The sequence below is a fragment of the Pongo abelii genome, chromosome 17 (genome assembly GCF_028885655.2).
Source record: "Pongo abelii isolate AG06213 chromosome 17, NHGRI_mPonAbe1-v2.0_pri, whole genome shotgun sequence".
NCBI lineage: Eukaryota > Metazoa > Chordata > Mammalia > Primates > Hominidae > Pongo > Pongo abelii.
In genome coordinates this window covers 38,893,977-38,909,551 of record NC_072002.2, presented here as the reverse complement: position 1 = coordinate 38,909,551, position 15,575 = coordinate 38,893,977, and the positions used below count along the sequence as shown (strand labels likewise).

The following is a 15,575-nucleotide window of genomic DNA, read 5'->3' as shown; positions in this document are numbered from 1 at the left end:
AAAACAGGTGCCAGAGCCATTCTGGACTCAAGAGGAAGAGAATTAGCCTTCATCTTTCAATGGGATGAAGGTTAAGAAATCTGTAGTCATTTTTAATCCACCACACTCATTTTTCCTGGGACCTGATAAACTTTGGATAAACCAAATATCAAAGGTCTAAGCCTACCAAGATGAGAGTATAAATCTTCACAATCAGAACATTCTTTAGCATAAATAAATTACTCATCACTATAATACATAATAGGTATACTTAACTTGGCACTTAGTATATGTTCCTGAAACATGTCTATACTTCAGCATTTTGAGAAATGAATCACATTTTATTCTTGCGATAGTTTACTGAGAATGATGATTTCCAATTTCATCCATGTCCCTACAAAGGACGTGAACTCATCATTTTTTATGGCTGCATAGTATTCCATGGTGTATATGTGCCACATTTTCTTAATCCAGTCTATCATTGTTGGACATTTGGGTTGGTTCCAAGTCTTTGCTATTGTGAATAATGCAGCAATAAACATACGTGTGCATGTGTCTTTATAGCAGCATGATTTATAGTCCTTTGGGTATATACCCAGTAATGGGATGGCTGGGTCGAATGGAATTTCTAGTTCTAGATCCCTGAGGAATCGCCACACTGACTTCCACAAGGGTTGAACTAGTTTACAGTCCCACCAACAGTGTAAAAGTGTTCCTATTTCTCCACATCCTCTCCAGCACCCGTTGTTTCCTGACTTTTTAATGATTGCCATTCTAACTGGTGTGAGATGGTATCTCATTGTGGTTTTGATTTGCATTTCTCTGATGGCCAGTGATGGTGAGCATTTTTTCATGTGTTTTTTGGCTGCATAAATGTCTTCTTTTGAGAAGTGTCTGAATGAATCACATTTTAAATGCATCGAAGGAGTTGGCTAAAGGAAATCTATTCTTCTGCAGGAATTTCTTTGCTTGTTTCCAAACTTGTTGCAATTTTGCTTATCTCTATTTATTTCACTAAAGACTATTCAATAAATGTGATACTGAATATATTCCTAAATACCTCATTAAATAAGATGTAATTTTATAAATTGTAAGCATTTCACATAAGTTCACAAAGAAGTAAAAAAAAAAAATACTGCCAGAATTACCACAGATATGCTAATATTTTTGCTGAGACCCTCCCAGAGTTTGGAATTTTTACAGTTACTTTTGAAAAATTCTGATAAAATCAGAGATGTGACTTGTGGCCAAAACATCTTTTTAATCAAAGCCTCAAGCATTTACTTGGCAGAATCTTATGGTTTTGAGAGAGGTACTTTGGGAATGATTGATAAGAACTGTCATTTAATCTTTGCTCTCTGGCTAGACAACAGCTAGATATCCAGTGTGAAATTGTTAAGGCCTGAGAGCTATGTAATACAGGGTTAATTAACCTAGACAGGATGAGAAAAGACTATAAGGTTTCCAGGTCAAGTTCAATTTTCTCAAAAGATTCAACCCAGTTTTTTTCAGTAGCTGTGAGATATGTCTCAATTTTTTGTGAAGTTAATTAGTGAATGAATGCTTGAATGAATATATCACTTGCCCTTTTCCTCAATATGCTCTCAAGAAACCCACAGACATACTGGAGGACCCATTAAAATACATAGGACAGTGGCAACAGGAATGAGAAAGAGGAAACAGATTTCTAAAAACGTATTTGGAGGACTAAATGAAGACATGATGATCCAGTTAGATGTGACATGTGAGGGAGAAGAAACACATGGCTTTTGAGTCTGGGTGTCTGGGCAGATGATGCTGACATCAAGTGAATTAAGAATAATAGTGAGGGTTCCAGTGTTGAGTGGTGGGAAGAATCACTCAGCAGGAATGTAGAGGACTTCTGGGGATCCACGGGAGATGTCCTGCAGGCAGCTGGTATATTTTTCTGATTCCTGGGGAGAGGTCAGAATTAGAAAATCTGATTTGGGACATGGTACTGATGCCCTGAAAATGTACGTGATTGTCCAGAGTGAGTGTGAGAGAGAAAGACACATAGCACGGTCAGCCCCATGGGGCACCAACACTTACCTGGCAGGTAGAGGAGACAGAGAAAGAATAATCAAAAGTATACAAGAAACATGCAGAGTGACATAGTGCAGGATTCAAAGAACCAGAGTCTCTAAAAGGAGGGAATGACTAACCCAGTATTCCTATTAAACCCACATGTGAAACCTACATTGAATGACACTCATTCAAGGAATGAGTCTTCTCAGCATTGGAATATACACCAGCACTCATGTTCCAAGCAGTTAGAAAGACCTCAATTCACATGGCTCAATCTGCCAATTAATTAGCTTTATGACTTTGAGCTAGTCCCTTCACTTTTCTTCACCTCAGCTTTCTCATCTGAAAAATGGGGATAATGTTCATTAAGCCCCTTCCTTCGGCTTCATAGGGTTTTGAATTTTGATGAGAAAATGCATGTGAAAGCCAGTCCATTGGGAACTAAAAAGCATGTATGGATATAAAGTTATTTTTTAACTTTGGTAGGCAGATTAATGATTGTTCGTAAATGCTTGAAACTAACAGTATATGAGAATAACATAAATAACTCTGCATTGATGAAGCTCTTTACACCATGAAGACTGAACAACAACAAAGTTCTGGGAACACATAAGTCCCCTTCTAGCAGCAACAGTACTGAGCTGGGATTCAGAGTCCTCCACTCAGCCCTTTGTCACCACCTTGTGCCTGTCTCCTTTGTCCACATGCCACAATTGATTGTTACTATTTGATGCCAGGTCCACTTCCCTTCCAAACCGTGAGCTCCTTAAAGGCAGATAATGCCCTGTCTATTGCTCTTCTATTTTTATCTGTAGCCCCCAGAACAATGCTTGGAACACAAAAGGGGATTCATATGTATTCACTGAAAGAGTAAATTAATAGTAACCTCAGATTGTCATTTAACCTTACCCCCATTATAAGAAAACAAAGTGAGATTACATTTGCTCTAAGTCCTTAACATTAATATTTTCTTCAGTCATATTAAGCAATACCAAGAAACATTTGACATGTTATTTGGAATAGATAATTAGGAACATACATAGAGATGCAAGTTTCAAGTATTTGCAATCATTCGAATGGGTTTAAAACTCTTAAAGGGTGGCATTAGAATGATGTGATTTCAAGCATTTCTCACCAGAGGAACAGTTGCCTCCATGCACAACAGAAAATGGTAACAGCTTGGGAAGCAGGTGAAGCTCCAATCTAGAAAAGCCTTTTGCCCTTATGTCTTTCTATTTTGCTGGTTGTCCCTGAGCTCACCTGCATGTGTCAACCCCACCTCACCCTACTATCAAGTAAAAGATTCTAGTTGGTTCTTAACCCCAGATAAAATATGCTAAGAACCTTAAGAACAGGGTGACTACTGTAGAGGTGACTCTGGCCCCTCAGGATGGTGCATTTTTAATCTGGAGCAGCTGCAGCCTACGACTGACCACTGAGCTGCTGGAGGTGTTGCTGAAGGTCACAGGAGGACAAGCACTATTCATCATTTCACTATGGTTATTATCTGTAGGGACTTGTTATAACTGTTGCAAAATATAATTGTGCTGATTGATTTCTTCCACCTTATACTCACTGCTCATCTATTTTTAAAAATACATTTGAGGTGTTTTTCCCCCAATACTATCTACCACCCTCAGAAATTTGAAAATAAGTGGCCCAAATTCAAAAATCAATGTCACTTAAGAAATGAATAAGATCAGGGAGTAGCAGGCATGACTTTCAAATAGCCAACACTGTGAGTCATTAGTCCGGGTTAGTGGCCAAATTCTGATACTCCTCACTTTTTTTTTTAATCACTTGCTCATAAGTTAGACCCAAGATATGCCTCCAGATAGCTAACTAGGAAGTGTCCCTGTTCTAGGAATCTCAGGAACAGCTGGAGTACTAGAAAGTTCACATTTCAGCCCACCTGTTTTGATATAGGTTGTGATGGGCTCCAATGCCAGCATTCACAATGGTGGGGCCACTCTCCATCAGTCCTCCTTTTGCTCCATGCTGGGTCTTGCTGGTGTCTCAGCGGTGATTTCAGCCGTCAGTGCAGAGTTATGCTCTACACTTCCATCACTGATCTAGTAAGCTATCAGCACGCGATGTTTGTCATCTCTGCTTCAGCTATTCTATTTAAGTGCTAGCCCTACCATTCAACTCTCCATTCTTGAGAGTTCCTTAAGAATCAACAAAGACAACCCAAAAGACAATTTTAGTTATTCATTTAAAGCACCCTGTTTTCCTGAAATGATTCAATCTCACAGAAAAAAACAAAAACAACTTTAAAAAAGTATAACTTCATCAGTGCCATGGAAATAATCATACAGAAAAACATAATTCCACAGAGCTACCTTAGACCAAATAGAAAATTGCAGAAAGGGTAGAGAACTGGCCTGGTTTCTGCATTGTTGCTGTAAGAAACTTGGCATCCTTGCCTGGAAAGGCCTCCAATTTAACACCTAAAAATACTTTTTATTTGAAAGACTCCCAATGTAAGATTTGCAGTTCACCCCAAAACACCAAAAGGGAACAGGACACTAACTCTTCAATAATGTTGCTACTAAATCTTAAATGGGCCTTCAAAAAGCTATCTTCTTAAGAAGGTAATCAATGAAACTTCCTAATTCAGAGCACATCACAGAAGTAAAAGCTTAATCTCTTAGTATGACAATTAGATCCTTGGATTTGCTGAGCTCCTGTAATTCATTCTATTATCCAATAGGTTTCACGTTACGTTTTGTCAGAACACAGCTTTTCCTTATTTTCATGTCACTTTTAGATGTCACTTACAGAGCATGTTATTTAACTCATTGCCTTGATTTCTTTTCCAGGAGTTACTGGATATTGACAGTGAACCAGCTGCTATGCTGAGTTCGTCATATGCTATCTGGCCAATCCTGATGACCACAACCCTGCGTGGGCATCATGAGATTTCAACAATGTTCAAGTTCAAGGTCACACAACAAGTATCAGACCTGTATTCAAACCTACCTCTGTCTGCCTGTAAAATCATTCCTTCTCTGGATATTCCTCCCTAAAGTTAAATGTCATCTTCTCAAAGTGAAATGTCTCCCCTTCCCCCCAACTTTGTAGTCAAGATGGAAGTGAGGACCTATTCCAACACAATTCTTTGGGCTATACTTCAAGTTATCTGCTTCAAGAGCTCCCTGCAAACTCATTTCCTCGTGTGCACTGATCACACTCACAGAACAATATATGACTGGTGGAACCCAAGTTTCAGGTGGGCAGTAATCAGTGAGGAAGATGAGCTTACTTGCAACCTTTTCCCAGAAGTAGAAGGTGAAGCATAGTGTTACAGAGGAGAAACAGGAGAAGAGCTTTCATTGCCAGTGCCCCCAGGGAGCAGGTAGCCCCTGCTGGGTGCTGGAAAAGCCCAGGGGGGCAGCTCCCTCTGTGATATGGAGCCAGGGTCTCCAGGAAGTTTCTCCTACATCTACCTTTTGCTCCCTTCCTCCCCTCCACACACAGTGTGAGGGCTTGCTGCAGGGTAGAGTTAATGCAAAATGTGTCCTCTGACAGATCATATTTCCTAAACCAAAAAATCAACACGCATTGTTCTCACAATAGTAAATAATATTTGAAATTGAAATAGACTTGGAAAATCTGAGAATAAGGTCTCCCTACAATTATTGTTGCTTTCTGTGAACTGCTTGTTACTTGCAACCAATACACCTATAAATAAATATGTATCTAATTAATCTTCCCTAAATTTTATTTTATTAAAAAAGTAAGCCCTATTTGTATATATACACAGACTACGTTATTTGTTCTTCCTCACCAAGGCTGTCAATGTTGAAGTATATTAAAGAGGATTTACTTGTAAACATTATATCAGTTAATGACATGCATTGCCTAATAAATATACACTCTTACAAAGCATAGCCTAAGTCTTTCAGAAAAAATACCTACTTATTTATGATTATTAGTCAAAAAACACATTATCAACTCTATCTTTATGGCACATGGCATATTCTCATACCTTGGCTCAAGATGACATTTGGGTAAAAATTCTTAAATATAATGTGATTACTCAGTCATCAATTGAAAACAATTTACAGTTCTTCTTGTCAATTATAATTATTGGTTTGCTTAAGCAGAGATAGCGATCTGTTTCACTCTCTGCTTTGGAAAGTAAAAAATGCAAGTCTAAATTTCACAAGTATGTGAATCACACATATAGAACATTTTACTCACACTGCCCAAGGTGGGTTCAATAGTTTAGCCCAAAAGTTTCCATGAACTTTTTTCTTGTTCTATTTTCTTCCATGACAAAGATCCACGGATTAGAGCATAATATGTCAGAACTAACTGGGATCTTAAAGATCTTCTCATTGTATGTAATTGCTTTATCAGCACCTGTCTTCTGATGGTGTTTTTTCAAAGACAACATTCTTGTTATACACTGTTTCAAATAGTGGTTGTATCAGTTAAGATGTTTTCGGTTCCAAGTAACAGAAACCCCAACTGAAAGTGGCTTAAACAATGCGAGAACTGTGTTACCTGATGTAGCAAGAAGTCTGAAGGTGGCCAGTTCCCAAGAGCAGGGTGCTTTGCATCTGTCCATTCGGCTGTGCTCAGCAGGTTGATAAAGCTTTCATCTGTATTTGTAAGTTGGCTATAGCAATTCCAGATGGTACATGCAGACGCCACATCCAGCAAAGAGGAAGTATTCCTCCCAGGCTTTCCTTTATGGATTTCAAGAGAAACATTTCCTAGAGGCTTCCCTTACACATCCCACAACTGTCTTACAGTAATCAATATTTGACTCTAGGGCTAGGGAGGGGTCTCTGAAGCTCCTACAAACCCAGTTTCTAAACAAATTCAGTACTCTACTAAGAAGGAAGAAGGAACTCGTTGATTTGGGATAAGTAGTCAATAGTTTCTGCCACAGGAATCTCCCAAAATAATCCATCTTGCCCTATTCACCTTAGTATTAGTATGAGTTTATTATCTGTTCAATCCCCTTAACATTTTCACCTCCACAAATTGCACATGCTTCCACATTTGTAGGAAGTCTACCAAAATTTTCAACATACTTCCCTTTTCTATCCTGAGCCAATTTTCTCCTAGGGATTTAAAGAGTAACTAAATACAGAATCATGTGTTAAGTGTGTAGGCCTACCCAGGAATCATGCCTCCACCATCATTCAATTCTGGAAGAAAATCTACCCAATTTTCACTTTCAGCAAGGAAACACATCGACACACCCACACACTACCAGTCCTGTCTGGGAACGATGGAGCAGTGACCCGTCCCCACCTTTCCCAACTACAACTTTCTTCAGAATATATGTACTCACGAAGTAGTGCAGATTAGCCATATTGTTCTTCACATCATTTGGATGCTCACAGATCTTCACCAAAGAAAACTAGAAAAGCAAAATACCTCGACTGTGATTCTTAGCCAACCAGACCATTTAGCGGCTGAATCAGGTGTGCCTCATTCTAACATTCTCCCTCCTCCCCTATGTCTGATTTGCTTCAGTCCTGGGGCACTTGGGCCAGCACTTATTCTCCTAGTTAATATGTGAGTCTGCTCTAAGATTTCCAGCTTTTTACATTGTTGTTCTTCCTCTGTCTTGGCCCACAAATACAGGATTTTTCTGGTGAGACCATTATTGGTAGCCAGGTGGTCTTCAAAGGAAAAAACCAGATCGCAGGGAGTGTTGTCATAATCTATAATTTATAAACCCTGTCACTGTGTTAATTGCCTTTAGAAATTCATTATTGTCACCACCACCAGCATTCACTGAAGAGACACAGATCAGAGCTCTCTCCAGCTGCCAGAAGAGTAAAATGTGCCAAGACTGTGGTGGGGGTTGGCAGTGGGGGGAGCAAGGGGGACGAGGGGGGCAGTCAAGAGACACTCCCAGATGCAAGGGCTTGAACCTCATTAGCCCTTTCCCTGTGACTGTTTACACATGAGTGTGCCAAGATTGCATACACCTTGGGAAATTTCCACCTAAACTTGAACTGAGAGGCCCACAAAAGAATGATGGAGAGTACTATTATAGCAAGATTGTATGGACAGCCTCATCCTGAGGGGTCCAAATCACCTGCCTGCACCCAGTGTTGATCATGTGGAACTCGTACACAGGAGCCCCATCAAATGTACAGGAATGTTCGATGATTCTGCTTGCAGGCATTTGTCTGCCTTTTCAAAGCTTTTCTATTTTCATATCCACACAGCCACAGCTACACTAGAGGGCACTTGAACCCCACTTTTACTGCAGACCAAGTCATTGACTCAGGTATTGGTGGTGCTTTTGAAAGGGGGGCGAGGAATGGGGAAGTGGAGGAGGGTAACGGGAGGGGTATATTTATTTTAACATCTTCGATAAACCCATTGGTATTTGAGGAAGCTTCCAAGTCAGACTTTGGGGACCAAAACCTTAATTATACAATATAATTGTTGTTAATGGAACGTGTACATTTCAACCCAGCAAGATTGGTGGTGTTTAATGCCAGCATGACATATTTCCCAAATTGTGGTCTTTATTTGTATAAATAGGAAAGAAGCAAAAATCGCATCAGCTCTCTGCATAATGAAGAGGGAGGGAAGTGCAGCCTGTGCTGTGGTGGCCAGATGCTCTTTTATCTCTTTTGAAATCAACATGCAGAGCTGGTGGCCCTCAAATAGAAAGCATCTTTCCTAAGGGATGGCAGAACTGTACGTTTGGAATGATAACATTCCATAAATAAATGAAAAAGATTATTAAGAACGCTGTGTAAATCTCCTAGTCAAACACCCCTTCAAGCAACCATCATCAGTAATTCAGTTTGGTCCCTTAATCCCACTGTGTACAAATTACACAGCATAAATACAGTATTTAACAAGCACCAGAGAGAAAGCAGAGCTCTTGCAATAAAGACTCATTTAGGAAGAATGAACATGCCTTGCCCCCAGTCTTGCTGGCTGCCCCCGGGATTCGGTTCTTGATTTGACTCTCCCACCTGGATGAGATGTCCGGCTCACATGACTGAATCCCAGGCATAACCCCCTATTTAAATAAAACCTAAGAATATTAACTTTGGTCCCACATCCTTTTTGTTCCACTTCAGGGAATTCACAGGGTATCCATTAGAAACCATATCACATTTACAAGGCTCCACGGGCTTCCTTAAGCCTTGATGCTCCAACGGGTTATACAGGCTAAGAGGTGGGGATGAGTGCAGATCCGAAGTGGGTGGGTGAGGATCTCCCAGCCTCTCAGCCCTGGCACGGAGACTTGCTTTCCCTCAGGCTGTCTGGTTCTCTCTGTTTATTCTCTGCCTGCTTTCCCCGGGTCTCTCGTTGTTTCTCTCTAAATCCTCTTCTTTCCCTCTCTGTCCCTCTCCCCCTCCCTCCTTTCCTCTCTGTCTTTGTAACTCTCCCTCAATTTTACTCGTTTTAGTGGTTCACTGTTTGGATCTAGGACCATGGTCAGCATGAGCACTGCACTCACAGAGAGGGTGACACGTTTCCTGATGGTGAGTACAAGCTAAACATGATGCCCTGGCTTTTCTCGCTGGCTTCTGGAGAATTGTGACAACCTGCAACCTCCAGACATGGGGCTACAAACAGGCCAGTGCTCAGCTGTTTCCTCAGCTGAGTTACTAGCCCAGATACAAGCACTTTGAGTATCTAGTTAAATGAATGCCATACTTTTTCCTTTCTTCCTCAGCCTGAAAGAGAGAAATAAGATGGCCCAGGTGACTCCAGGGCACTCTGCCCATTAAGCATCTTTTTGTGAGTGAGAGGCCATTTATCCAGCTGTCCATTGCAGCATTCCACAACCCAGGCTGCTGCTGTCCATGCTGACTGGTGTTTGAGAGGGCAGAATGGACCCCTGATTCACTTCCCATCAGGAACACTTGCCACCAGGAAACCCCCTCAATCTACTCTTCCCTTCCCCTTTAAGACCTTCTATTTCAGGGTCCTCCCCCTGCCAGATTGAAAGATGACAGACTGAGGACAAGCCCTGAGGGGACGGAGAGTCTAAGGCTCCATGTTCCGACTCTGCAAGCCCCACCTCAGCTCAACTCAACACCTTAGACCCCCACAGGTGATGGGGCCAATGTGATTCCATATGTGTCAAGTTTCTTAACCATGATCTAATACCTGATTTTTCAACTGTTAGCAAAAGTTGGCTTTTAGAAGCATCTTATTCTTACTATTTTTATGATCTTCTTTGTTATATCCAAATTTCAATCAAATATGGTGGAAAATGAACTATATTAATTTGCTAGGGCTGCCACAACAAAATATCACCAACTGCGTGGCGCTTAAACAACAGAAATTTATTTTCTCACAGTTGTGGAGGCTAGAAGTTCAAGATCTAGGTGTAGGCAAATTGGTTTCTCCTGAGGCCTCTCTCCTTGGTTTGCAGATCTCTGCTTTCTTGTTGTATCCTTACAGGGACTTCCTTCTATATATGCATGTCCTGGTGTCTCCATGTCCAGGTTTCCTCTTCTTATAAGGACACTGGTCAGATTGGGTTGGGGTGAAGGTGTAGGACACAATTCAGCTGCAACAGAAACTTTCATATTTCAGATAGCATCTAAATTCTTGCCAAGCTCAGCCTAAAAAGAAATGGAAGGCCTGTTTCTAACCCACCGTTGATGCATTGTATAACAATGACATTTAATGAACATTGCAGTGATCAAAGAAAAAAATAAATTGCAGTTACAAATCAATTTCTGATAAATCTCTTAAGGATTTTCAAAATTCAGCTGCTCACAAGCAAGATTTTCTTCCCTAGTTAAAAAGAGGGAGAGAGAGAAGGAGTTTTGTCTGTGATGTCTTTTGTTTTGTTTATTTGGAGGAGGGGGTTATCATGATTGTTTTGGTCTTACAATATTTTCTGCTTGGCACTTTCTTGACTGCAAAGCCTTTTGCTATTGTTCATATTTATCACATTCTTTTAATAAGTATCGCTCCTGTCCAGTTCTCTACAGGGCACTTGTGAAAACTTGGAAAATATTAATTGCTAACAGTCCGCTTGCAAGTTGAACAGGCAGATAAGGAGGGAAAGCCTTTCTTGTTTGACAAGTTTTCCATGAAACATAACCCCAGGTTTGTTTCTTCACTTATTTTTCCCTTTAATAAATGTGATGGGGTAGTTTGGAGTGAGTCTGAGCATTGTGGTTAAATAGGAAAAAATGCTGCTTCGGACCTCAATTACATTGCACAAAAGCTATCCCAGAGGTCTGTCTCCCGCTCCCCTGTGCCTGATGCTTCAGCAGCTGCTCAAGGAGAGACAATTCCCTGAGATGCCTCTGGCCCTGGTGCTGTCGAGCCAGTGCAGGGGAGGCCAGGAGACCCCATAGCTGGGTGAGGCTTCTCCCTTTGAGGCAGCCTCCAAGACTTGAAGGAATTCTTGTTTACTACAAACTGGCTATGAACTACAGCCCCTGATGTTTTCTATGCCTGGGCCTCTGTGTGTGATTTCAGAAAGCCATGTAAAAAAAAACAAGAGACCTTAGGTCAGATATGGTAAATAGAGTATACATGTTTATCTCTTCTCCCACCTGAATCCTGACTGAAATGACAATAAAAGAATTTAAAAGATGTAAACCCACAAGTCAGCAAGAACGGGAGAGGTAACAGCTGTGGGTAAGAAATGTCAGATTTGTGGAGCAGGGAAGGGATGGGGAAATGGTAATTACCTCAGCAGAGGAGAAGAGGCTGTAATGGAAGAACACACAAGTTCACCCACAGAACCCTTGACAGACTGGACATCCGCACACCATAGGTTCCGTGGAAGCTGGCAGGAGGCCTGGGCTTGGAGCAGAGGTACTGACTAAAAGTCTGTATTTGTACACAGTATGTATCTGCTTCTTCCCTCACTCCACCCCAGCTCACCAAACACTAGCTCTTTCCCTCTGGCCTCTCCCAATCCATTCCCTGCTCCATCCTTTCCAGGCAGGTAAACATGTCTTCTTTAGAGAACTTCAACCAGAGAATCTTCATGTTCTGGTAACAACAGGGTGTGAGGCTGAAAACAAGGCACTAGGTGGAAGTCTGTCTTCCAAGTGCCCTTTCTGTCTCTGCTTCCAGAACACGAGTGCTCAGATGTATACCTTTCAGGCATGAAAATGATGGATAATTCTCCAAAAAGACAGACTGGCCCTAGGGACAAGATCCACAGAGACTCCATCTGAAACGTTCTTCATCAATCAAGTAAGCCCATTCATCTCCTGATAATGCTTACTGAGGGGCAAGCCACCCCATGCACATAAAGTCTCCTCTTAGCTTTTTAGTGTACCACTTCTTAATCATAAATAAATATTTAAAGATCACCAGACATTTGTAGAAGACCTCAACTATGAAAAAAGAGAACTAAACAAATAAACTTCTTTTGGAGGGCTGAGAAGACATACAAACAATAGAGGGAGCAGAAAAATAAACAACAAAAACAAACAAACAACCCTATAGATATTATTATCATCAGAAACTTTTGAGAAAGTGTTGCATTCATGAAACAAGAATAAGATGCAATGAAAAAGTATAATCAGAGTGAAAAAAGGAATTAGCCAAGATAAAAAAATATTCAATAGAACACTTGGAAGATAAGGTTGAGTAACTCTCCTTGAAAAGCCAAAGAAAAAGATGAAAATGAAGAAAAAGAAAATTAGGGGACCAAGCCAATGTATCCGACATCTGAAATTCCAAGAAGGGAAAGTGGAGAGAATTATGGGGTGGAAATAATCTAATAAGTGGTTTAATTTCCCAGAACTGAAAGACATGAGTTTCCAGAGAAGGCCCAGCATCATGTATTTAAAACAACAACCAAAAAAACTACCTAAGCAAATATTATGAAATTTCAGAATATCAGAAATAGGACAGATTGTAAGTTGACAGAGAAGAGAACCTGTCACAAAGGATAAGGAATAAAAATGGCATCGTGTTTCTTACTAGCAACACTGAGGCCAGACGACAATATAACAATTGATATTCTGAGAAAAAAAGTATGTTCAGTCTACATCTATACCAAGACACACTCTTAATCAAGTATGAGGGTAGAACAATGAACTTTCGGATAAACACAGACTAAGGAAATATACCTCTTATGCACCTTTTCTCAAGACTAACTGGAGTCAGTGTTTCCCTAAAATGTTTAATCAGCTAACAAGGTGCTATGATGTGGATATTTGACCCTCCAAATGTCATGTTGAAAATTGATCCCCATTGGTAGAGGTAGGGCCTGGTGGGAGGTATGGGTTGTGGAGGTGGATCCCTCATGAATGGCTTGGTGCCATTCTCACAGGAATGAGTGAGTCCTCACTCTTAGTTCTCATGAAAATTTGTTGCTGAAAAGAGCCTGGCACCTCCTCCCCATTGCTCTTTCTTCCCTTCGCCATGTGATGCCTGCTCCCCTTCATCTTCCACCACGACTGGAAGCTTCCTGAGGTCCTCACCAGAAGCAGATGCTGGCACCATGCTTCTTGTACAGCCTGCAGAACTGTGAACCAAATAAACCTCTTTTCTTTATAAATTATCCAGCCTCAGGTATTCCTGTATAGCAATACAAGTGGACAAAGACAAATAAAACAAAATTGGAATCCAGGAAAGGAGAGAGTGGAAAACAAACCCCAGAATAACATAGGAGAGGAATCCCAAAACAACTGTTCAATGAGCCTGAAGAGCAACCAATGCAGACTCTGGGAGTTTGGAGAACTCTAGGAGGAAAGCCTCCAATCTGGGAGTAGGGGCCAGGTGGGAGAATTCTAGATTATTTAATATCTCGAACTTGGGGAAAACTGTTTGAGAAGCATTTACACAGCTGTCAGAAGATGCAAGGAAAATTAGTGATAGGTTCACAGAACACTAAGCAAATGGAAAAAAAAAAGACAGTTATTAACTTCTGGGAAAAACATTGTATAATAGACTAGATGTAAATATAGTACTTGTTTGGCTCAGTAGTAAATAATATTTACATAGCCACAATAATGTAAACCCTGAATATGGGCTATAAATATGAAAATGTGCTATAAATATGTTGAGAGGAAAGAGAGAGGGGAAGGGAATGATTAGAGAAAACCTTCACAAGCATAATACAGAGTAAATAGATAACATCTAAAACAGATAAATCAAGCATTAGTAACATTAGCAAATTATTTATGAATGTGCAGGTATATAAGAAAAAAACTAAGAGAGCTAGAAGTAGCTGGCAATGAATGGAGAGAAAATGGGGTGGAGAAAAGTGGAACAAGGGTGCTGCTAGGTTTGATTTTAAACCTTTAACTGATAAATTGAATCATGAATTTGTGTTGGAGGAGATTGTTCGTTTGTTTGTTTTAGAGACAAGATCTTGCTCTGCCACCCAGGCTTGAGTGCAGCAGCATCATCCTAGCTCACTTCAGTCTCAAACTCCCAGGCCCAAGCAATCTCCTGCCTTGGCCTCCCAAATCGCTGGAATTAAAAGCATGAGCCACCATACCCAGCCAAATTGCTAAAATTATGTCCACATAGATGACTTTAATAACTATACAAATAATACCAAATAAATGAATATAAATAAATAGATAAGAGAGAGAGAATGAGACAGACAGCAGAATGGACAGGAGGTAAGGTTTGAAGGAATAAGCAGGAAGCCTGCTGTCGATGCCAGAAACCATGAAGGGAGACCCAGGCTTAGCCAGGCACAGGTGCTGTTTTGCCAGAAATGCAAGACAAGCATTGGGGAATCAGGCAGAAAGAAATAGAAGATGGGCATCGGGGAATCAAGCAGAAAGAAATTGGTTTTTAGATTATGTAGGAAAGATTCTGGCTTGGACTGAGAGAAAAATAACATTGGAACTAAGGAAAATGTACTGACTCCTAGGAGAGTCTGGCAGAAATGAATCTGCAACAGTCATGAGCCAGCCTTGCATTGCCCAACTGCAGGGGACGCTATCCCCATCAAACTCCACATGACCTAGGCTCCCTGGAGTTATGCAGGTGGATGCACCAGCCCTGTGGGTGGACATAGGGATCCAGGATCTAAATTTTACTTCTTAAACTGTACCTCAACTCTTTCAAATTATATTTGTTCTCTGTAACTACCTGACTGGATAAAACTATCTGATAATTCTTAAGACCTTCAGCAATGAAGATACATTGCCCATAAGAAAGACATTACTGCCTTAGTCTTAGGAAAGTACACTCTAGGAGAAATAATAAAATGACAGGCCCCCAAGTGAAGTTCTTTTTTTTTTTTATTATTATTTTTTTTTTTTTTTAGACAGGCTCTCACTCTGTTGCCCAGGCTGGAGTGCAGTGGCATGATCACAGCTCACCATAGCCTTGAACTCCTGCACTCCTGGGCTCAAGTGATCGATCCTCCTGTCTCAGCCTCCCAAGTAGCTAGGACTACAGGTTTGCACCACCGTGCCCAGATAATATTTTGTTTTTTTCTGTTGCTGTTATTGTTGTTTTGTAGAGACAGGGTCTCTCTTAGTTGCCCAGGCTGATCTTGAACTCCTGGCTTCAAGGGATCCTCCCACTCTGCCTCCCACAGTGTTGGAATTATAGGCATGAGCCTCTTGACTCAGTAAGAGGAAGTTCTTACATCCTCA

General features: G+C 40.8%; 1 long non-coding RNA gene across 1 annotated transcript in view; it reads right to left on the bottom strand.

Moving 5' to 3' along the window:
* The window catches only part of LOC129051673 (uncharacterized), a 92,377-nt gene that overhangs the window by 26,883 nt on the left and 49,919 nt on the right, over positions 1 to 15,575 (bottom strand). The window contains exons 3-5 of the long non-coding RNA XR_008516100.2: positions 7,337 to 7,405; positions 6,538 to 6,722; positions 3,938 to 4,193 (exon numbers count right to left, since the gene is read on the bottom strand). This is a non-coding gene — a long non-coding RNA (uncharacterized LOC129051673). The remainder of the gene's footprint in view (positions 1 to 3,937; positions 4,194 to 6,537; positions 6,723 to 7,336; positions 7,406 to 15,575) is intronic.